This window comes from Cydia amplana, chromosome 14 (assembly GCF_948474715.1).
Source record: "Cydia amplana chromosome 14, ilCydAmpl1.1, whole genome shotgun sequence".
NCBI classification, from domain to species: Eukaryota; Metazoa; Arthropoda; class Insecta; order Lepidoptera; family Tortricidae; genus Cydia; species Cydia amplana.
In genome coordinates this window covers 4,739,995-4,763,175 of record NC_086082.1, presented here as the reverse complement: position 1 = coordinate 4,763,175, position 23,181 = coordinate 4,739,995, and the positions used below count along the sequence as shown (strand labels likewise).

Here is a 23,181-nt window from a genome sequence, read left to right as displayed (position 1 = left end):
AATATAATAATGCGTTTGATGTTGTTTTGTTAGGTACCTCTTTTTTTGTTTGTATGTCTAAATAAGACGGAAGACCTTTATAGTGTATTATCGCTATAGCTAATATTTGAACTATCAAAGTAAAATCTACCATTAGATAACATCTTTTTTGAAGCTGTGATTAGCTGTAAGTAGTAGAACTGTGCTTCTATGTACCTAAGTAGTTTAGTATTATGATTGTTGTTATGATATTTTGAGTATTTTTTTCCTTCCTAGGAATATGGGCGTGAGATTCGTGTACGAACGATATCTCCTGATCCATCAGTCTGTCATTGCCCACAATTACAATCACGCACACTAGCATACACGTCAAGAACAGTTCCCAGCCATTTTTACCAACGTAATGGGGAAGTTATCGACATACACATCTCTGTATCTCGTCATATCTCGATAGGATTCACACGTAGCACACGCTCCGAGCGCGGCGCGCTTTGTCGATTGTATCGATTGTATCGAATAGTATCGATACATCGATAGCTTTGTCGACGGCGGTCCCGTCACTCAAGACGTTTTGGGAGTTTTTTTGTGGCCAGATGCGATCGGTGTTTGTAATGTCTTAATTATTGTTAAGGGTCTTATGGGATTTGTGGCATTGTACCGTTGCTTTCTAATAAGACATGATCTTAATGGATTTTAATTATAAGACAAGTAACGAAATCCAACTGGTTCAGTAGATAGGCTTAACGTTTCAAACAACTGGCAATTTTTCCTATCATGTCTTCGAATGATTAACCATGTACCATGCTACCATGTCATCATTTACACAGCTCAACTAATGACTGAGATATTTTTAGGGTTCCGTAGCCAAATGGCAAAAAACGGAACCCTTATGGATTCGTCATGTCTGTCTGTCTGTCCGTCTGTCTGTCCGTCCGTATGTCACAGCCACTTTTTTCCGAAACTATAAGAACTATACTGTTGAAACTTGGTAAGTAGATGTATTTTGTGAACCGCATTAAGATTTTCACACAAAAATAGAAAAAAAAAACAATAAATTTTGGGGGTTCCCCATACTTAGAACTGAAACTCAAAAAAATTTTTTTCATCAAACCCATACGTGTGGGGTATCTATGGATAGGTCTTCAAAAATGATATTGAGGTTTCTAATATCATTTTTTTCTAAACTGAATAGTTTGCGCGAGAGACACTTCCAAAGTGGTAAAATGTGTGCCCCCCCCCCTGTAACTTCTAAAATAAGAGAATGATAAAACTAAAAAAAATATATAATATACATTACCATGCAAACTTCCACCGAAAATTGGTTTGAACGAGATCTAGTAAGTAGTTTTTTTTAATACGTCATAAATCCCCTAAATACGGAACCCTTCATGGGCGAGGCCGACTCGCACTTGGCCGCTTTTTGTATTTTGGAGTACTCTCTAAGATTTAATTTTTCAGTAAAACAATACTTTTTCAGTACTTAATACAAAGTTAACATTTTAATAAAAGCATAGTTACATCATTTTTAGGGTTCCGTACCCAAAGGGTAAAAACGGGACCCTATTACTAAGACTCCGCTGTCCGTCCGTCCGTCCGTCCGTCCGTCCGTCTGTCACCAGGCTGTATCTCACGAACCGTGATAGCTAGACAGTTGAAATTTTCACAGATGATGTATTTCTGTTGCCGCTATAACAACAAATACTAAAAACAGAATAAAATAAAGATTTAAGTGGGGCTCCCATACAACAAACGTGATTTTTGACCGAAGTTAAGCAACGTCGGGCGAGGTCAGTACTTGGATGGGTGACCGTTTTTTTGTTTTGCTCTATTTTTTGTTGATGGTGCGGAACCCTCCGTGCGCGAGTCCGACTCGCAATTGGCCGGTTTTTTTATTTTCTTACAACTAAACTAGACATTATAAATACTGAACAAATGCCTAAAACGATGTGAAAATATGGTGGAAATCAAGCGCATGAAAAGATGATATGTTTGTAAGTATACTTAATTCTACTAATAAATAGTTTTACAGAGCGTCAGGACTAACAGACCAGATGCGCCAGAGTCGATAGCGAGGTAATAATTTGTGTAAAGACGATAGATATCGCGACTGACAGACTGTGACGTCCGATGCTATCACGCTTTTCTAACACCCGTCATTTGTCTATGATTGTCTATGGGTGGAGCAGAGAAATAAATCTTTATTGAGTTAGCTTTGGGTACGAGTATGAGTTCCTACACATGTATTGAACAGGATACACTTTTTGTAATTGCCTAGGTGTTCAGAAGAAAATAATTTTAACTTTAGAATCATAGTCGGACGCTATTTCCAAGATACCAAAAATACGGCTGTCATGTCAAGTCCTAAGTTAGGTACTTGGCTAGAGTATAGGTAATTCAAATAAGTAACCACTTGTAACTCTATTTGGCGTAAACAGATCTGATTAGTAATAAAAATAAAATCACGCAATTACCTAATTAGAAGCTATCATCGAGGTGGCAAAAAACCAACTCGACAAAGTAAAAAAACAAAACCGCGTTCCAATTTCAAAAAGCAACTGTTACGCTGGATTACGCAAGGGCTATCGCTGGCCACTCGGCCAATGACCCCGGAACATTAAAAAGTTCCGGACAATGGCAAAAGTAGGTAAATTTGAAAACAGAATGTCAATAGCCGCCGGCCGGCCGAACCTGCCCCACGCGCCCTTGACTTGGGATAAAAAGGGGGAGATGACCGCCCCCCACTGCCCTCTGCCCGTTTTATAGCCGTTTTTTACCGAGACAACTTTAAAAGTTCAAGTTAGTTTTTAATTGTCTGGGAAGTGTGCAAGTGACTATTGTTTATGGTTATGCGAATTAAAAATGAAATAGCCGGAGACAACGAGGCGGCAATGTACGGCATAATATTAAAACTTTCATAATGGTTTTCTCTGTATGCTGCCTAATCTACTGATTTAAATATCTTAATTATTAGGATTATAATTACCGAAGTTTAACCTACAAAAATGTAACACATACACGCAAGTCGCTAACATTAGCGTTTAGTGACGACTCTCTAAATTGGTTGTTATAGCTGCTCTGTTAACGTTTCGGTTGTGTGTTTTAATATACCTAAATTATAAATGTCATGACGCTAGTAAGAGATAGACGGTATAACTATTTACATACTTAAAATCAATACAATTACTGTAGGTATAAGTTTACTACTCCAAATCTATAAATACCACAGATAATCAAAGCATGATAAACAACCTAATAAATCATTCACTCAGCACAGATAACAAAAAGTATCAGCTGATCATAAAACTGTCCCCTCCGGCCGCTGGCCTTGAGCCCGCGACCCCACTATTGAAATTAAAAAGAATTTCCCCGAGGTTACTGGCACTCTGCACTTTTAAAAATAGAATTACGAGTTTCGTAAAAATGGCTTCCCTTTTTTCTAAGCGTCGGAGCGGGGGCGGGAAAAATATTTTGGTCGTGCTTTAAAGAAAACAGCTGGCCGTTCTATCGTGTTATTTGGTTGAGTTTTTATTATTATATTGTCAATCCTGAGTATAGGTAAAGTTTAGATTTGCCTATGAACCGCTTGACCGTCAGGCATGTGTATAAAACTCGTGATATCGGCAAACGTCACGTAAAATTATAATTATTAAATTAAGCAAGTTTGCTATGTGATTGCCATTTGTGCCTTGAGTCTTCGGTCCGGCGGGAGCTTTCATCCTCGTAAATGCCCGCGTTCTTGTACAAGTACAAATTCAATTCTAGTTTTGAACTCTAATAGAAATAAAAGAAAGTTCCAAATTCAAAAACACGATGCCCTGGGTCGAGGATAAATCATACATGTTCACGCAATAGCTTAATCTTGAAGTTTTCTATAGGACAGCCATATTTTTTACGCTTATTGCGATTTCGGGACTATTATTTCCATAGTGATAGTCGTTAAAAGAGCTATAGAGCTATCATCTCGTAGACTACATATGACGGGACGTTGAATAAGTTCCCTCTTTATTAGGATTCTGTTGAAAATAGTAGGTACCAAATTTATTGTATTCTCTGGATATACTGCAAGTATACCTTGTCACCATTATGAACAACATAAAATACATTTCAGCGTGCCTTATCACCAAGTAGCTACCTTAAACATAATAACGAGCTCAATGAAAGGATCCATTAGGATTTCAACACCATCGTTACGTGGATCAGTTGCGTCACTTTTAAAACTTTAAATAATGTCAAACACTAACTTAATTCAGCCGTTAATACGAGTACTTATGACAATTATAATAAGGTCTTTTGTTGCTTGATTTGTTTTCTCGATAAGTTGGTAAGCCTCTGGAAGTTTATCAATTGACGTTAGTCGGAGATGTCGTAAAAACTGGACCCGGCGCTCTCACGGTGTCATTCAATAGGGGAAAGGCCAGGAAATCGGCTAGAACGGCTCTTTTAAGTACACAGTTATAAGAAGCTTTCGAATTTTTGTAATACTATATTACAAGGTAAGATAATCAATCAAGATACTTATGTGCAGTAAGCCAGCAAGGTGGAATTTTTGATATTATCTTATTATGTTCTAAGATGAAACTTATTAGCTAAGAAGTTTCGTTTACTTATTTGTTATGCAAATCTGAAAATGTCTTACATATTTTAGTAGAACTTTCCAATGCAGGGATTATTTTAATGATGAAGTGATTGTAAATTTGCAGGCGTATTCAGTTTAGCAAAATATGATACAAATTTGTTTCAAATTTAAATCGTTCGGGCGTTATTGTCCCAATAAATCATTACACAAAATTACAGTGTCAACTGCACATTCTGTTGTATTCTGCTTCGGTTTTGTTTTTATGTTCTGTGTTGTTTTGTGTTTGTTTTAAGTGTCAATGGGTACACTGAAAATCAGCGTCGTAACACAACTCATGTGCTGCGACACATGCTGAGTGTTATCCTTTTCTGGAACCCCTCGCAACATTGTTACTTACCTACTAATTTACCTAGATTTAAGCCTATTTTAGTGTTGTTGTGTATGTGTGTTTCGAATAAATCATCATTCATTCATTCATTTGTCGATATACGACGTCTCTTGGCTGGCCCTATGGTAGTGTTCAGGATTTGAAACTTTAAATTACGAAGTGGGGCCTTACCATGATGTCCTTATTGCGATTCTGTTTCGGGCCTATACAGCATGTGGCCTGAAAGTCGCATAGCTCCGTCCTTTAGCGATTCAGTTTAGGTCCTAAACAGGACATCATGGTAAGCTCATATGTTACTATTCTAATATCTACTATTCTAATAGTCTCGGTTGCCTTTACCCAAGTCGCTGACTCTATAGCTCGCTTATACAACGGGGGACACTGTCCACTGCTTCCATTCACGCGATACTTTCTTAAAGAAATCACGTCGCCGACCGGAAGACGATTCGACGCGCAGAGACCAGAACATTCCACCAACAACGCACGACGACTACAACTTAAAACCAACCTTATTATTCACTAATAAAGTTGATTACACTTTGTACAATTTTTTCAATGATTTAACCCAAGGTTTGTTCAATTATGAAGTTTGTGACAGTTGTTTTAAGGTTGGGAATAGCTTGTGTGCGGAGTAGGGGTGTGTGGTAAACGCGTAGTCATTGCGAGCAGATGCGTTCCGCCCTGATAGGTGTGGTTTTCCAATGTCTTATGTTTAGTCGGAACGGTACTCGTGTTAAATGGCTGTTAGATTAGTGTTGAATTTTCTATCTAATCGCCGATGAAATTGAATAAAATCCGAGAAAAAAAAACCACATTTATTTCAGCAAAAAAAGTACGAAGAGGCTCTGATACCAGGGGAAAAACTATAGGATAACTCACTGTGAGTATGACACCAGATATTCAGATATTATCGAACGAGCGAGCGAAGCGAAGCGAAGCGAAGTTCTTACATTCAACTTGGAGCACACGGCTGGCTAGGGGCACGTCCCGGCATTTCGATGTTTTTAAGCTGAACTATCAGAGGATAGTTTGATACACAATAACTTAAGTAAATTTGTTCTAATTTAAATGAAATTGGGTAAACGTGTAGTTGAGGGCATTATATTTTAGTCATTAAATTATGAGCAGGCTCGATCAAGGGGTTATTGAGCTAGAAGAGTTTAGAAGGCTAAAACGCTATTTGTGAGGGGTCTTGCTATTCTGGTCATCTTTTTTGCAAGAAAGTATGGTCGAGTTTGGTATCAAATGAAAGTGCTCGGCTTATACATTTATAATATAGTTTTTAAATGTACAATTTTAAAATAATGATCTAACATTTTGGCGAACCGCGAGTTCTCAGTTCGGGGCGAACTACTAGTTATTTGGCGTTAAAGCTTTGATAGGTTCTATAAAAACTTTATTATTACTTCCTATAGTGCCTACTCTTTATGTAGTCTGTTGATCGATTCAAAACTAAACTAACGAGCTTCATCTATTTAGTGTTAAACAAAAATAATGCTTATGCGGTTTTAGATTAGAGTGATTCAAGAGGAAGGTTTATGTATAATTTGTTAACCCGTGCGAAGCCGGGGCGGGTCGCTAGTAATAAGATAATAACGTAACGTTACAGTCGTTCTAATTGATCGAGCATCGAGTGCGTTAATCGTGTAATTAGACAAGGTGTCCACTTTCATAGTCGACCGCCCGTGAGAGCTGTGTTTGAGTCACTCATTTTGACGGTACGTTACCCATGACAACACAACACATTCTGCGTTTAAGTCAGCTAGTTGTTGGATTTCTGGCCATTCATTTGATCGGTCGGAGTGTTACGGCCCGATTCGAAATTTAAGATAGGTATATGTACTGTACAACCAGATCTTGACAGTAGAAAAAGGCGGCAAATTTTAAAAATGTAGGCGCGAAGGGATATCGTCCCATAGAAAATTCGAATTTCGCGCCTTTTTTTGCTGACAAGATTTGGTTGACCAGCTATACGTCAAATATTACGTCTATATAGCTGGTCAAGCAAATCTTGTCAGTAGAAAAAGGCGGCAAATTTGAAAAATGTAGGCGCGAAGGGATATCGTCCCATAGAAAATTTGAATTTCACGCCTTTTTTTACTGACAAGATTTGCTTGACCAGCTATAGATACGATATGGATTAGATATGTTAGTGTCGAAAGTGACGTAGGTGACAGCTAACTGTTATGATTCCAAATATCATTCTAATACCCGTTTGATGTCAGTGCACGTTCGAATTGGCCTGTTCGTAGAGTCTGTGCGGAAACAGAAGAGTCGTGGAATGTATGGGGCCCAATACATTCCACGACTCTTCTCTTTCCGCACAGACTACATAAATAGTTTGTACTGTAACATTGGTACCTACGACTAATCACTCCGCACCGACGTGTGTCATGTGACATGCGCGACGTAGCGCTACACATGTCGTAGCATGCGTCTACGCAGCTACGAGGTCATACGTTACGTTTTACGTCAAGTGCATCAACTGATTGACGATAACGGCCATACTGCCGTATTCGAACTTCAAGATATTCACAAGAGACGACACGTACTAGATCCATTCTAGATACGTTATAGTCAGAGATCGGACATATTGGCGTCATTGCTCGCAATAATGTGGACATGACTCCAAATTTGATTAAATAATTAATCATTTAATTAATTTTTTACCTGAGATTTAATTTTGTTCCCTAGTCAATAAATAGCACTTAAATATATTTTTGACATAAAAAAATAAGTACCTACAGAAAATTTGGAAAACATACTAATAACTTTTTTAAATAAATTTACATTATAAGAACTCTTTGTGTTATTTATTGATTAGGAATCAAAATTAAACCTCAGGTAAGAAATTAATTAAATGATTAATTATTTAATCAATTTTGGAGTCATGTCCACATTATTGCGAGCAATGTCGCAAATTTGTCCGATCTCTGGTTATAGTTTAGATTTCAACTAGTTCTCTTTTGCAGCGCAATTCGGGCAACCAATGTCCCTTTTACGTTAGATAGAGTTAGATATCTATTAGATGTGAATTGGATCTCTAAGTCATAATATATCTTGTGGAAATCGTTCAAGAGTATCTCCAGAATCGCGCAAATGTCAAATTTGACAGGTTAGATCTTAAACATATCGTTATCGTATCTTTTCATATAAGTACTTAATGTTTAATAATCTCAAACAACGAATCTCATTCAGAATAAGCTTTGTCAGTAGTAGCAAATCTCGGTGTACCGTACAGTAGTAGTTAAACAAACAATCTCATAGTCATACATTTACAAACGTCTGCAACAAAATGAAGGACCGTTCATTCCGTCAGCTCATAAAATCTCAAATTATACGACAGACGAAGCATTCGCTGTAAGCTTTTCAATTAGCGACGGCCTTTATTAAAAACGAAGCAGAAACCTTTCAAAACCCCCCGATGTCGCTACACATCCACCAATCAAGCCTTCATTTAAGACTAGAATCAATATTCATATCCCATGCGAAATCTCGCGGTCGCATCCCCGCAATGCGAAACAAAAAAACTTGATAGATGATCCGCACATCTCCCGCGCAAAACGAAATTAAAAAGAACAAGCCATATCACTTAGCGCACACAAGCGCGGTTTTTATTAAAAAATTCTACATATCTCGCGTCTTCGGCGCCTTATCTTAACCCCCCTACCCCCACCGAAAAGAGATAGACAATAAAAAATACGAAGAAAGAGAAGGACGGACACGCGTGGAATACGAAAATTATAATTGCCAACTGTACGTAAATTAACACCGTTGGATTTGGTGTTTTTATCTCCCTCTTTCGCTTTGGCGGGACGAGTTTGTCCGGTTGTTTGTGTGTGTGTGTGGGATGATTTGCATGCATGCTCACAAACACAATAAGGACGGAAATCGAAGGAGCGATGCGAGTCGATCGAGTTTCCTGCAGTATTGCAGCTGCATAATGGCTTCCACTGAAGACAATTCGTCCTGCATTATTGAATGTACCCATAACTCTGTTAATATTACAAATGACACTGATTTAAACTTTCACGAATTTACACATTATTAAATTGTACAACGGGACTTAAAAATCGCGTATCTAAGTTTTTAGATTTACCTCCGACGATTTTTTGAGTCTTCTCCGAGACCACGGGGACAACGCCGTCCTGGAAACGTCGGAGGTAAATTAACTTAGATACGCGATTAAGTCCCGTTGTACAATTTAATAATATTACAAATGCTTGCAAGTTTCTTATGTTAGTCATACGGATCCTTTGGATTATTTCAAAGAAGCGTTTATCTAAACAAAAGATAAGTCCGTGAGATATTTATTGCTAATCTACCAAATATAATTTCTATACTTTTGAAAATAAATAATATGATTCATTAAAAAAATGGAGTAAATGAAAATGAAGTTAATTATTATCTTAGAAGCCAATCAGCAAAACAATCAATAACACTAAATTTATAAAATAAAACTGCCTACCAATTTATTGTCTTACAAAATTTGAAATGTGTTACTGTTATTTTCATACTTTTCTATTTTAAATAAACTAAACTTTTAAGAAGCAAATCGACTTTAAGCTTCGAAATAAATTAAAAGTGGAAAATTCATTGTCTTGGGTGAGACTTGAACCCACGACCACTGGATCACTGGATCTTGGTAACTCAGATGGCAGAGCACTGTACTAGTGATCCAGTGGTCCTGGGTTCAAGTCCCACCCAAGACAGTAAATTTTTCCACTTTTAATTTATTTCGAAGCTTAATAGCATCGTTCGCAGACGTTTCTGCTTAATACAAAATTAATCAAATCGACTTTGTAATGCATTTAATATCCCTCAAGTTACCAAATAATCAAGCTCGAATATATTACATGGATGTTACAGATCATTAAGAGAGCCCAAACCACATTAAAATAAAGGTTTTAAAGCGAAATGTAGAGCTACATTATCTTTTTCCGGAAAACAAATAGAGCCAGCATAGCGCCAGCCCGCGGGACGCTCTATCCTGGACCGATTACCGTTGCTTGACGACTGCAGGGCCTAGCCAAGGTGACAACGGTAGAAAGGAAACAATAATCGAAATTTAAATAATGTAAGGAAATAGTCACGTGACTTCGTAGCATCTGTCATCCTGTCCATCCTGATACATTTTTAATTTCATTTACTTATCTTAACTAGGCCGCCAGGCGAGATAATCGCTTATGAAAACCCGTAAAGCCTGACCAGTAATATATGATCATAGTCAAGAGGGCGCTGTTATTCTCATGTATAGGGTGACAGTTCAGTATAGTATGAAAGAAATTCCGCAACATGGCGCGTGATTATATATTCCAAGTCAGGCTTTAAATAATTGCTATCTTGAGACCCGTAACAACTGTCTAAATTGTAGAGTAATTGTGGAGTCAAGTGATCAAATCCTAGAGAATACCTATGATGGTCTTCCCAGCAATACGGTCGAAAGTATTAATTTATGACCCATTTAGTACCTTGTCACAGTGACAATAAAAATAAAAGTCTAGAGACCTCATACTATTGTCACTGTGACACGGTACAAAATGGGTCATTAAAACTTTAGACTGTAGGTACATTTTATATGCCGTTCTTTCCGATATTGACCTTATTTAATATCACATTTATTCTGCCTTGCCTTCGATTCTCTCAGCGAGTAGAAGAACAGTCCAGCTTGCATTGATAATGGCATGCAACCACGTTTTGCCAACTTATGTTACGTCAAAATCCTTAAAACAATAGTAAAAAGGTTTATTTTTGAGTGATAAATGGTAGGGATAAGTTTGCCATTCGGATTTTCACTTAGTATCATAATGGATGCGATTTCATATGTTCAGTGGTCCTGAGATATGACTGTTATATATCTAAAGGTTATGTTAGATGGTTGGTTTGCTTTTCAATTCACAGTCGGCTAGTTTGTAATAAGCTGAAATATATTAACGCATTAACCGCTAAGCTATGGTCGTAGCTTATGTAGTGAAAGTGGCTTTTATTCATTGAAGACTTTTAAAAAACCGACGGACTTCTTACGTAGACCAACAAGTCCCATAATAGAACTTCGCGACTGTCGAATCTTTTACATTACAGGAACTATTAAAGTCAATTTAGAATCTAGGTAAGGCTGAAAAGATGGAGCAAGTTCAGACAAGTCAGATAAGCTCGCTTAGCGAGATCCTACATAGTTAACGACATCTTAGTTAAAACCAAATATAACTCGGAGTAAAATAAGCCTTTTCAAAAAAGAATCGAATTCAAAACAGTATGTTATATTTTTATAGTTTTCATCTTGGAGTTTCACAGCATCCGAGTGGAAATGCATGCAATGCTCGGGTCACTATAAAAATACTATATTTGAAAAAAATCCCTTGAATTCTCCAAAATTGTATCATCAGAATCTGACCTGATCATGAGACAAAATTTGAAGCGAAATAGTGATAAAACACTCTTTAATAAAACCGGCCCAGCCGTTTTTGAAAAATCGCGAAACGTACTTTAAAAATCCCGATGAAATGAAAATTACCTAAACTCTGTCGAAATTTCAAAGTCGGTTAAAAAGCGCGCGTATACAGGACACTCATCACAGCTTTTCTTAAGCAAAGCAGTGCCTAATTTCAATATCCGAACGTCCGTAGCGTTCGGAAACTCGCCCCGGGGAATAAATTACTCCGTCTATTCAATATTTCATCAGGGCGAAAGGCCGACTGAATATTCAAAACTAGAGGAGACACGTAGAGGCACGCGCAAGCCATTTTTCGCGCCTATCATCTCGGTAACAAAACGCACTCGTAATTACCCCCTCCCATCACCACCCCCGCCCCTCGCCTTAACCCCTCGCCCGCCGGGGGCCGCCCAGTGACAATTATTGATCAAAAATTCTCTCTCTTCTTTCGCAAAAGAAAACTTGGACGGGTTACGTGTCAACTGAATATTCTTGGTAATTGTAATTAAGGACTTTTAATTTTTTGGAGCATTATTTAGTCTTCACTTTATTAAATAATCTGATAGATATCATACCTTGTTTAGGACTTCGTGGTACCTAATTATATGTAGGTATACATACGATATTTCGGTTATAAATCAGTCAGTTGATGCCATGTTGATACCATGTGGCAAATCAATTGTTGATGATAGGAAAGAGCTGCTCGTCAGTCTAATTGTTTGCAGGCTTAAATTGGTAAGGCTCTGGGATAAATTTGAATTTTTTGGTTCCTGACAAGCCTGTAATGACACCGTCGAAACTTATAACTATAACTGTTATTTAAGTTTTTTTTTATCAAGATATAACCTTTTTTATTCCATTTCTCCAAGGGATAGTGCATTACGTAATAGGTATGTGTTATTGTGCTGGTTTGTTGTCATGGGATCATCGCAAGCGCTGACGTCTGGCTGAAGGGTGTTAGGTAAACAGAAAACTTTTGTGTCACTAAATGATTTTCAGTTTAAGATTGGTTTAATTCAGGATTATTAATATAATTAGGTACTCTGTATGGTATGTCCATAGACTCCATATGTCATATTGCCTGAAAATAAACGATGTTTGATTTGATTAGAACATAAAAAACTTAACAACACTTAACTTTAAATGGACTGTTGTCGTATCAACCTAGTATCAACCGCCCTCAGTCGCAGTACACGCGGCCGCCTCGGCATATTAATTGCACGCGGCGCTACCGGGCGGGGGGTAAGACATGGGGAGACCGCGAGGTCAACCGTCGCGCGCCATTGTTTTGTGCGTGCGCGGCTATGTCACTCAGATGCCTAAAGAGTTTAACTAGTCTTTTTGTTTCTTTCTTCGGGCATACAGAGTTAGAGTTAGACCAAGAAAAATACTGCAACGATTTTGACACGCAGTGCGTTATTTATACGTCACCATTGCATAGAAGTTTGACGTTTAAAATAACACTTGCACTGCGTGTGCTATCAATGTCGTTGAAGACTTTTCTTGGTCTAACTCTGTGCTGTCGGCTGCTGTGAACTGACTTGATGGTCAAAATTGAAGCGCTAGCCAACGTTAACAAGATATTGCACACGAAATTTTGACGAAAAATGTTTACATAGTGAAGGGAAACAACTTTTTTTCAATAATATGTATATTAATTAATAATAAACAAATATTATAGGATAATTTTTAAGAAATCAACCTAGCCTCACATTAAGCTCAATATGATGTGGGTAAATAGACGTCGTCGATATAAACACAAATAACATATACTTAAATGCCTTCCAGAGTAGGCAAGGAAGCCGTCAAACGTAACTTTTTACTCACATAGTCACTTCTTACGGAAAACGGTTTTGGACAGTTGATAGACAAGGCCGTGAAGAAAAACCGGCCAAATGCGAGTCGGACTCGCGCACGGAGGGTTCCGCACCATCAACAAAAAATAGAGCAAAACAAGCAAAAAAACGGTCACCCATCCAAGTACTGACCCCGCCCGACGTTGGTTAACTTCGGTCAAAAATCACGTTTGTTGTATGGGAGCCCCACTTAAATCTTTATTTTATTCTGTTTTTAGTATTTGTTGTTATAGCGGCAACAGAAATACATCATCTGTAAAAATTTCAACTGTCTAGCTATCACGGTTCGTGAGATACAGCCTGGTGACAGACGGACGGACGGACGGACGGACGGACAGCGGAGTCTTAGTAATAGGGTCCCGTTTTTACCCTTTGGGTAAGGAACCCTAAAAACCACTGCTTTAACAACATAACGAATGAATAAAACATGTTCCAAATTATACAAACAAGTCACCGTACAGAGAGATGTACAGACACAAACGCAATCAACAAAGCACATGTAAATTTCCAAAACTCGAAACTCCTCGAAAATTCCCAAAAATACGTTAATTAGCGATTCTCAATTTGCACGAATGAGCGTATATCCATAGGTAGAGTAAAGTTTTAGTATCTTTTGTATCTGAGGTGTTTTGAGGCGAGTGGGCACACTAGGAAAGGAACGTAACACGCTATTGCACTTAGCGATATGCAGATCAGGCGCGTGCGCCTGTGGAGTGGGTTTCTTACAAAAATAAGCGTTTATTACCGCTCCTATTAAAATAGGTAACTGTTCTAGGCTCTAAGTTTTGCACGCATTATTTTATGTACGTCGCTATCAGATATATCGGAGCGGTCGAGGAGGTCAAAATATCTGAACACGCACTCTAACGCCTTGACAATAAAGGTGTGTTCAGATATTTGTGAGTGCCTTGGCTGCTCCGATATATTTGATGGCGACTGTAAGTAGGTAGGTCCTTATTGTGCATTACTTCACATACTATATTGCTTTTTATCTTGTTTATATTGCTTCATATGTACTAAATAAGTATGAACATAATTTATGTTTGAATGAAATGCCCCTTTTAATTTGATATTATTTACATTCGAGCTGAAATTTACGCTTTAAATACCAAATCATTTTCCGATTACCAACGCTTTCTCCGAAGCACCTAACTTGTTACCTAATTTTCACTGTCTGATAAACATAATAGTTCGGTAAACTACAAACTACCTAAACGATTTTAATTTAAATATTAGTCTACGAGTCAAAAACATTGCAGCATCTCCATCATTCCCTGTTTCGGCGTCGTAAGAAGAGGGTGGTTAATGAATAAAAAAATCCCTTTTTTTCTCCATTGCTCAGTGATTAGTTACCCTTATAATGAGTAGTGTGCATGTGTGTGTGTAAGGGGAGTGTGGCGACTTAAAATTTCATATGACAGTTGATAAGGGTTTTTAAGTATCGATCGAGTTTTAGGGGGTACTTAAACTTGATCGAGATTGCGAACGTTTTTAATAGATGAGGGAATTCGGGTTTCTTTTGAAGTGAGCTATACAAACGGACGGAATGGAAAGATAGATATTGATAACGGTTAGTAGCTTGTTTGTGTCTTGTTTTATTGCACGTAATATTGTATTATTACGTAATATTGAAGTAAGAAACGTACTCGTAAGAGTAACATCAACTTTTATTGAAGCGATGTTTACAGAATTGGTGCCGTGACCAGGATGACTGGGTTATTCCCATTAGTTACCACCAAGTTGTTACCACTGGTAACTACATGGTGGTAACTAGTGGGAATAACCCGGATGACTGTAATGTTGTTGGTGATTTTTGAAGATTTCTGTTCAGGAAGAAGCCTAAACTTACAGTTGGCGGCACCTATATAATTGTTGACGTATTAAGGACCAGTTGCACCAACCACATTTGACAGACTGATTAACATCACGCAGCAGATAACTATGAAAATTCCCATACAATAAAATTTAGCGAAAGCTTTAACGGTGACAGGCGATGTGGTGCAACCAACCCTTAGTCTTCTTAATTAAATAGAGGTAGCGATATTTTAAACATTGGATGCTGGCGCTGCCACCTTGTTAATTTTTAGGGTTCCGTACCCAAAGGGTAAAAACGGGACCCTATTACTAAGACTCCGCTGTCCGTCCGTCCGTCCGTCCGTCCGTCCGTCCGTCCGTCCGTCTGTCACCAGGCTGTATCTCACGAACCGTGATAGCTAGACAGTTGAAATTTTCACAGATGATGTATTTCTGTTGCCGCTATAACAACAAATACTAAAAACAGAATAAAATAAAGATTTAAGTGGGGCTCCCATACAACAAACGTGATTTTTGACCGAAGTTAAGCAACGTCGGGCGGGGTCAGTACTTGGATGGGTGACCGTTTTTTTGCTTGTTTTGCTCTATTTTTTGTTGATGGTGCGGAACCCTCCGTGCGCGAGTCCGACTCGCACTTGGCCTGTTTTTTTACATTGTAAATTATAACTTACAGGAGTTACAGGATGGCCCAAAAATAGGTACGTTGACCAAAAAATGTATTCAAACATTTTCTTACTTACGCGTCTTTTACAAAAAGTCATAAAAAAATGTAACTACAACCATTTCAATAAACAGGATGCACTATCTTCAAAATGTTATCTTTTAGCTTTAATACACAAACGAAAACGTTTGTTAAACTTTATCAACAATATGCCACTGGAAGAAAGTTGTCAACGTCTTCTGGGACACCCGTAATAAGTACTTTTATTTTAACATTCTTAAAATATAACTGTCAAACGTCCATTGACTTTCGACAGTTATATTTTGACCTTTACATACGAGTCAAATCAGTCTATCAGTTTGTCAGCAAAACACCTACAACTAGTCCAGAAATCATGTGATCGTTTAGAGGGGGGGGGGGGGGGGGGAAGGAAAATAATACGCAAATGTCAAAAATTGGCCAAATAATATGATCACATGATTTCCGGACGACCCCAAAGCAATTAACACATTCACTGCTAGGAACACACTAGGTGTGTTCATTTCGTATTGGAAATGGGGCGCTATTGGCACTGAAAGTATTAAAAAAGAAATTGTCTACAGATAAAGCCTTAACTTGGACTTGCAAAAACAAATGATTTATTATCATTTACCTACCCATAACCCTCCGAGTGCGTGTTTCGATAAAAACGAACGCCTCCTCAATCTTATTATTTTAAGTACCTAATACCTTCTCCTTAAAGGTCTGCCAAATAAATAAACGCAGGTTTTCCTCACCGCAAACGGCGTGTAAAGGTAAAGTATCACGTCACACACCACAGATGACTTGATGACTAGATGGAGCATAGATAACGGCTCGAGTTCACCGCGAAATGGCGGTCCTATGCATTCATACTAAAGTATTATGGTGCTAAAGGATCACAGTGACTATATATATAATGTAATGTTACATGACCGCTTAGCTTAAGTATGAAGCTAAGAGTAATGGTGTAACAAGGATAATATTAACAAGGCGCTAACGCACAATTATTCCAGTTTTTTGCATTTTTATTTTACCCCTTTTTTAATTTATTTAGAACACAAACAGTCACATAATACAAATAGATTTTTAGAACAATGTAGTGTACTTAACATACTTAAGAAACAGACCTGGAGGTTCATTAATGAGTACATAATGTCAACATACATAATAACCGCAGAAGGAAAATGAAAATTATGAGCCATACCTACTTAAATTATATTTACCAGTCTTCAAAACAAAATCAGTATTGTGTGAAATTATATAGAGGGTAGGTAAGTAGAAGATTGGTAAATAGGTTTAACATCAATATCTGTTTTAGTATTATCGGATAAGTAGTAATCAATTTATTACAAGGGCTAATGCCATAAAAAATAACAGAAAATAGTCTATAGTTTCTTCCGTCGCAAGTTTCGCGAGGCGCGCCATATCTTTTGTCCCCTTCTAATTTCCTGGCTTTACGCCTCTTAATAACTCTGTAATGTTAAAAAGATTTTTTTTTTTACGTAACTATAACTGTTTCTTAGGATCACCATCAGTCTTAAATAGTGGTTGCCGTGAGCCTTCGTTATGATTCATGACGCGCAGTCTACAGAGGGCAGTCTACGCGTTACACACATATATATAATACAGACCGATGTACCGCCTCAAGGAATGGGGACTTTCTTACTTTCGCCCCCCATCCGTGTCATATGCGTCCAAAATAACCTGACATGTCATATCTGTTTACCAAAACCCGGGGCTCTCTAAATTTTGCATATCGGAGCGGGGGATGGGAGGCCAACGTGTGTCGGTTCTTTTTTAAGAAGGGATGTAAGAGTGACTCAAGTTAAATTAAGAATGTGGAGTTTGTCCCGTTTTTTTACTTTTTCACTCACTTTGTTTGTTGACGGAGTTTTCCGACAATGTAGACTTTGCGCCGTCAGGTTCGCATCAGTAATGTAAGACGCATTATTTTTCTTGGCGAGTCGAAATGTCTAATGTTGAAGCGAATTTGGAAGAAGTCAGGATGGATCTTCTAATTTTATTTAGGAATATTCTCAGACATTATTGTAAAAGCATCAATGAATAACTATCGTTGGATATATCGAGTCAACCTAATTCGTTATGGGATACAATCCAACTTGGTTAATTGCGAAAAAAGTTAATTTTCATACCTACTAATCATCAAGTACTGGTTAAGTCTCAATAAATTTTAACTGTTGTTAAATTAATATTTCAACAGTTATTCAGTTCTATTAATAGCTCAATAAATAATTATACATATAACATAAGTCGAGGTTAATCGCATAGATCGCATAAATTAATATGAACTTCACGTTAAAAATTGTAGAATGAAATGTCAACCTACTTACGGTTTAATATTTCGAGCTAAGTGAGTTCGCGTGAGTATATATATATAAACTACGTACGTTCTAGCAATTTTTTTTTTCAATATTAGTTATTTTTTATATTGTAAAAGTTACATAATAATATACAATACAACACGATACATATACTCTTCACTGCACACGAAAATAATACAGAAAGGAAACAACAACAAATGTTCGTCGAATATTATCTAGTTTTCGGTACCTACTACGCAAATTCAGAATCCTATGTATATTTCTGTTTTTGACCCTCGCTTTAATTATTACTATAATTCCGACTTTTTACTGTAAGTATTAATGAATGAATTACTTATGCTTCATATTGTATGTACCTATCCTACCTTGGGCTTATGCCTCCAATAATTAATGGATCTATTATATTCCAATTTTCAGTTAAGTACATATATATAATAGTAGTTTATGCAACAGTGATATAATAAGGGTTCTTAAAATTCAAGGGTCGAAGTTACAAAACGAGACGTAGTCGAGTTTTGTAAAAAAAGACCCGAGAATTTTAAGAACCAATTATGAGCTGTTGCATACATTACTTTTTCTATGACAGCTGCAGCAAAAAAAAAAAAAAGAGTTATTATTAAAAAAAAAGAGTTATTATTTAAAAAAAATTGAGTTATTATTTAAAAAAAAAAAGTTATTATTGTAAATGAAAACATACCTCTTTCAATCAAGATGATCGGAACTTGTATCTTAAAAAAAAATAAAGCAGTTGTATTATACTCATAAGATGACTGCTAGCAGTCATCTTATGAGCCTATAGACAAAGCATTCAAATGACATTGCTTTAGATATCACTGTCAGTCATTTAATTGACACATTTAAGTGCTGGAGTAGAAAAAATATTTTATGGTCCAGGTATTTTTAGTAGATACATTATATGCGTATTATGCACTTCTATCTTATGTATCATGTATGACTGTATGTGTTCTGAAAAAATAAAAAAAGCGGCCAAGTGCGAGTCGGACTCTGCCATGAAGCGTTCCGTATTTAGGGGATTTATGACGTATTAAAAAAAAACTACTTACTAGATCTCGTTCAAACCAATTTTCGGTGGAAGTATGCATGGTAATGTACATCATATATTTTTTTTAGTTTTTTCATTCTCAAGTTACAGGGGGGGGGGGGACACACACATTTTACTACTTTGGAAGTGTCTCTCGCGCAAACTATTCAGTTTAGAAAAAAAATATATTAGAAACCTCAATATCATTTTTGAAGACCTATCCATAGATATCCCACACGTATGGGTTTGATGAAAAAAAAATTTTTTTGAGTTTCAGTTCTAAGTATGGGGAGACCCCAAAAAAATTTTTTTTCTATTTTTGTATGAAAATCTTAATGCGGTTCACAGAATACATCTACTTACCAAGTTTCAACAGTATAGTTCTTATAGTTTCGAAAAAAAGTGGCTGTGACATACGGACGGACGGACAGACAGACTAGACAGACAGACAGACAGACAGACATGACGAATCCATAAGGGTTCCGATTTTTGCCATTTGGCTACGGAACCCTAAAAATAACCCCTTGGTGGTCAACTGGGTCCGCAGAGCACTGAGCCCACGGGCTAACAACACAAGTAAGTAGAGGTAAACAACAGGCAGTTTTATAGCTAGAAAGCAAATATAAAATATATTTTAGGCCTCCTTTTAATTACTAAGTTACCTATACATGTATATGTATTATAAAAAAAATCAAAATATATGTATACATTACAGACTGCAAGTATGCAGTCGTTATTATTTCCCCATAAAATCCCCGGTTATCTTGCCGTATATGTCACCAGATTATTTTTCCTCGGGCCTACGTGTATTTTTAGGATTATAACCTCTTTGAAGTCGTGATTACGCCCCGAGATGCGTTTTGTTTGCCAAGCCGTAAGGGTATTGCGGAATACCTACTTAATAAGCTGAAAAGGTGCCTGCTTCCGTGTTTATCCCTGTAATCTTGGTACCTACCTGTATACAGGGTGGACTAAAAACAAGTTGACAAAAGTGTTTACTGCATCTTATTTTTTAATTTTTACAAACTTTCGCGTTTCTAATATGAAAACTAAACAAACAAATAAAAAAACAAAAAAGGATATTGGTAAAGTGTAGATCATAATCGTGTGGTACTGGACTATAGTTGGATGGTTTTACGTTACGAAAATGAAAAACCAATTCCCACTAATAAAAACATGTAAGAAACCTACAGCGCTATGTAATGCAATGAATCCCCTCAGTACCTAACCACTAACTAGGTACCTACATAGTTCAAGAGCGCCTAGAATTTCTTCGCAAACTTGTCTTTGTACATTTCCACTGGAGATAAAAATCCTCATACCAACTAGTGAACTATCTAAATAAAAATTTCCAACCACATTTTCCCTTTGGATATCTCTCTCGGCGTCGCAGCGTGAAATGGGAAATGTAAAAAGTGCAGCAAAAGGGACAAATAGTGGAGCAAAAAGGGCATGTGTCCGCTCGCGCCGTCTGTGTAGAATTTGTACAAATAACTCGGTGCGCCGGAAGCCAGTACAGGAGACTACTAAGAGACTGGGTGACTAAAAAGTGACTTGAGAAAGTACTTAATAAACACTTTGTTGCACAAAATCTGTGTTATTCATTAGGTACAAGTACACACATGGACAAAGGCGAACTAAACTATTTCAACTAACCTCAGAAATTAAACATGAAATAACCTAAACATAGCCTTACATGATATAAAACTATTGGCTCTGAACTGTAGACTTCATGAAACTCCATAAGTAGTTCCGCCATTTTGAAAAATATCCCTATTACTGAAACGACAGACAATTCCATATAATTCTCAAACCTATTCACAAAATTTCAGGAGGATCGGTTTAGAAAGGCTGCTATTTAACTGATTACCAGATTTAGTAAAATTTAATACCAAAAATATATATTTTACCACCCTAAAATAATAAATGATCACCAAAATTGTAACTCCATTTTAATGTGAAATGATTACCAATTTTATTACATTTTACTATCCTTTTAAAGGAAATGACACCAAACTAATCATTATTAACCCAAAAATAGTAAATGATTACCAAATTTCAAACCCCATTTTAATGTGAAATGATAACCAAATTTTTAAATCTTGCTATCCTATTAAAGAAAATGACACCAAAATAATCATTGTAAACCCAAAAATAATAAGTGACCACCAAAATTGTAACCACATTTTAATTAAAAAGAGGCAAATATTTAATATATCGTTATCCTAATAAATTAATTAATCCACTTCGTCACCTTTTTCTAGTAGCATTTTATTTCTGTACCTAACAATCGCAGTTCTAACCTAACCTAACCCACTTTTCTAGTAGCATTTCTTTTCTGTATGGGTCGCAGTTCAAACCTAACCTAACCCACTTTTCTAGTACCATTTCTTTTCTGTAAGGGTCGCAGTTCAAACCTAACCTAACCCACTTTTCTAGTAACGTTTCTTTTCTATAAGGGTCACAGTTCAAACCTAACCTAACCCACTTTTCTAGTAGCATTTATTTTCTGTATGGGTCGCAGTTCAAACCTAACCTTACCCACTTTTCTAGTACCATTTCTATTCTGTAAGGGTCGCAGTTCAAACCTAACCTAACCCACTTTTCTAGTAGCATTTCGTTTCCGTAAGGGTCGCAGTTCAAACCTAGCCTAACCCACTTTATTAGAGCGTTTCTTTTCTATAAGGGTCGCAGTTCAAACCTAACCTAACCCACATTTCTAGTAGGTAGCATTTCTTTTCTGTAGGGGTCGCAGTTCAAACCTAGTAATTTTGGCATCATTTTACTTTATTTGGTAATATGTATACATTTTTTGGTAATCACAGTGGTTTATTTAGGTGAAAATATCGCATTAATTTGGTCTTCAAGATTTGGTGATCATTAATGATTTTTGGTAATCATTCAATATATTTGGTATTTGAATACAATTTGAATGGCAGTCGTAATTAAAACGGTGGTACTTTTGTAATTTTAGGCCTTAAGTTTTTGGTGTTCAGTAATTATTTTTGGTAAGCATGATTTTTTTATTTAGGGTACCAAAGTATTTTTTGGTGGTCATTATATTTGTAGCCGTTTAGAAATGCATGTGCCAGAGGAGAACAGCTGGACAGACGGACAACCGGACATACTAAAGCAAAGGAGAATGGGCAGACTTGTATGGACTCTGGCCTATAAACCAATAATAACAAGCCATATATCATTGGAAAGGTTTTTTTTATATTCTAAAACTATTTGTATGGCGGGAAATCTCGAATCGCTGTTTGCAAAATGCTTGTAAAGCGATACAACAACTTAGTATCAAAAAAATCTACACAGTAACGTTTCAGCTCAAGCTACTTTTATGCCTCGATAACTTTTTTCACACAAAGATTTGGGTCTACATATAGGCCCATTAGCCCACCCTCCTGTGTCCAAGCTAAAAGCATCTGCTTCTTCGCTCCCGCTGGGTCTCTTAGTAGCTAACGCTGGGTGGATGGGCTCACTGGGCTGGGCTATCTTGGGCCTAGACTCCTTTACGATATATAATGGAAATATGAGTTTTATTTCCGACTGACGAGAGACTACTGGCTTTAAATATTTATAAGGCTTCTGTCCAGATACTTGAAACTACAAAGGTATCATGTTCATTATTTATAATTATGATAAGTTTATATATATTTCAAGTTGCAATGTCATAATTCCGAAAAGTTAGAAATATTTAAGTTGTAATCCATAGTAAGGGCCAAAGCCCCCCCAAAATGCACGTGAAAAACTTTTATAGCGCTAGATTTTTAGAATTCTGCGGCTATCTCAAGACATTTGAAGTATTTGCATCAAGATTCTAGTGCTTTATCGTGTGACTTAGACTCCAGTGACTTTGACTTAGCATGGAATATTGATGAGCTTCTAACTTCATTTAGACACATTTAAAGATTTTTTAAACGCTATGAGATCATTGAACTGAGTGTGCCAAACTGTCATTCAAATATGTAGTAAAAAAACTTAAAATACTGTTCAAATAACAGTGTTGAGAATTTTTTGCTCGCGGCTTCATCGTCGTGCCAAACGTATACCTATTTTAATATTGCT

The 23,181-nt window shown here is 36.9% G+C and overlaps 1 long non-coding RNA gene across 2 annotated transcripts in view; it reads right to left on the bottom strand.

The window, feature by feature from the left end:
• Positions 1 to 957: 957 nt before the first annotated feature.
• Positions 958 to 23,181, bottom strand: part of LOC134653954 (uncharacterized) — a 298,657-nt gene continuing 276,433 nt past the window's right edge. For both annotated transcript variants that reach the window (XR_010097297.1, XR_010097296.1), the window contains exon 2: positions 958 to 1,349. This is a non-coding gene — a long non-coding RNA (uncharacterized LOC134653954). The remainder of the gene's footprint in view (positions 1,350 to 23,181) is intronic.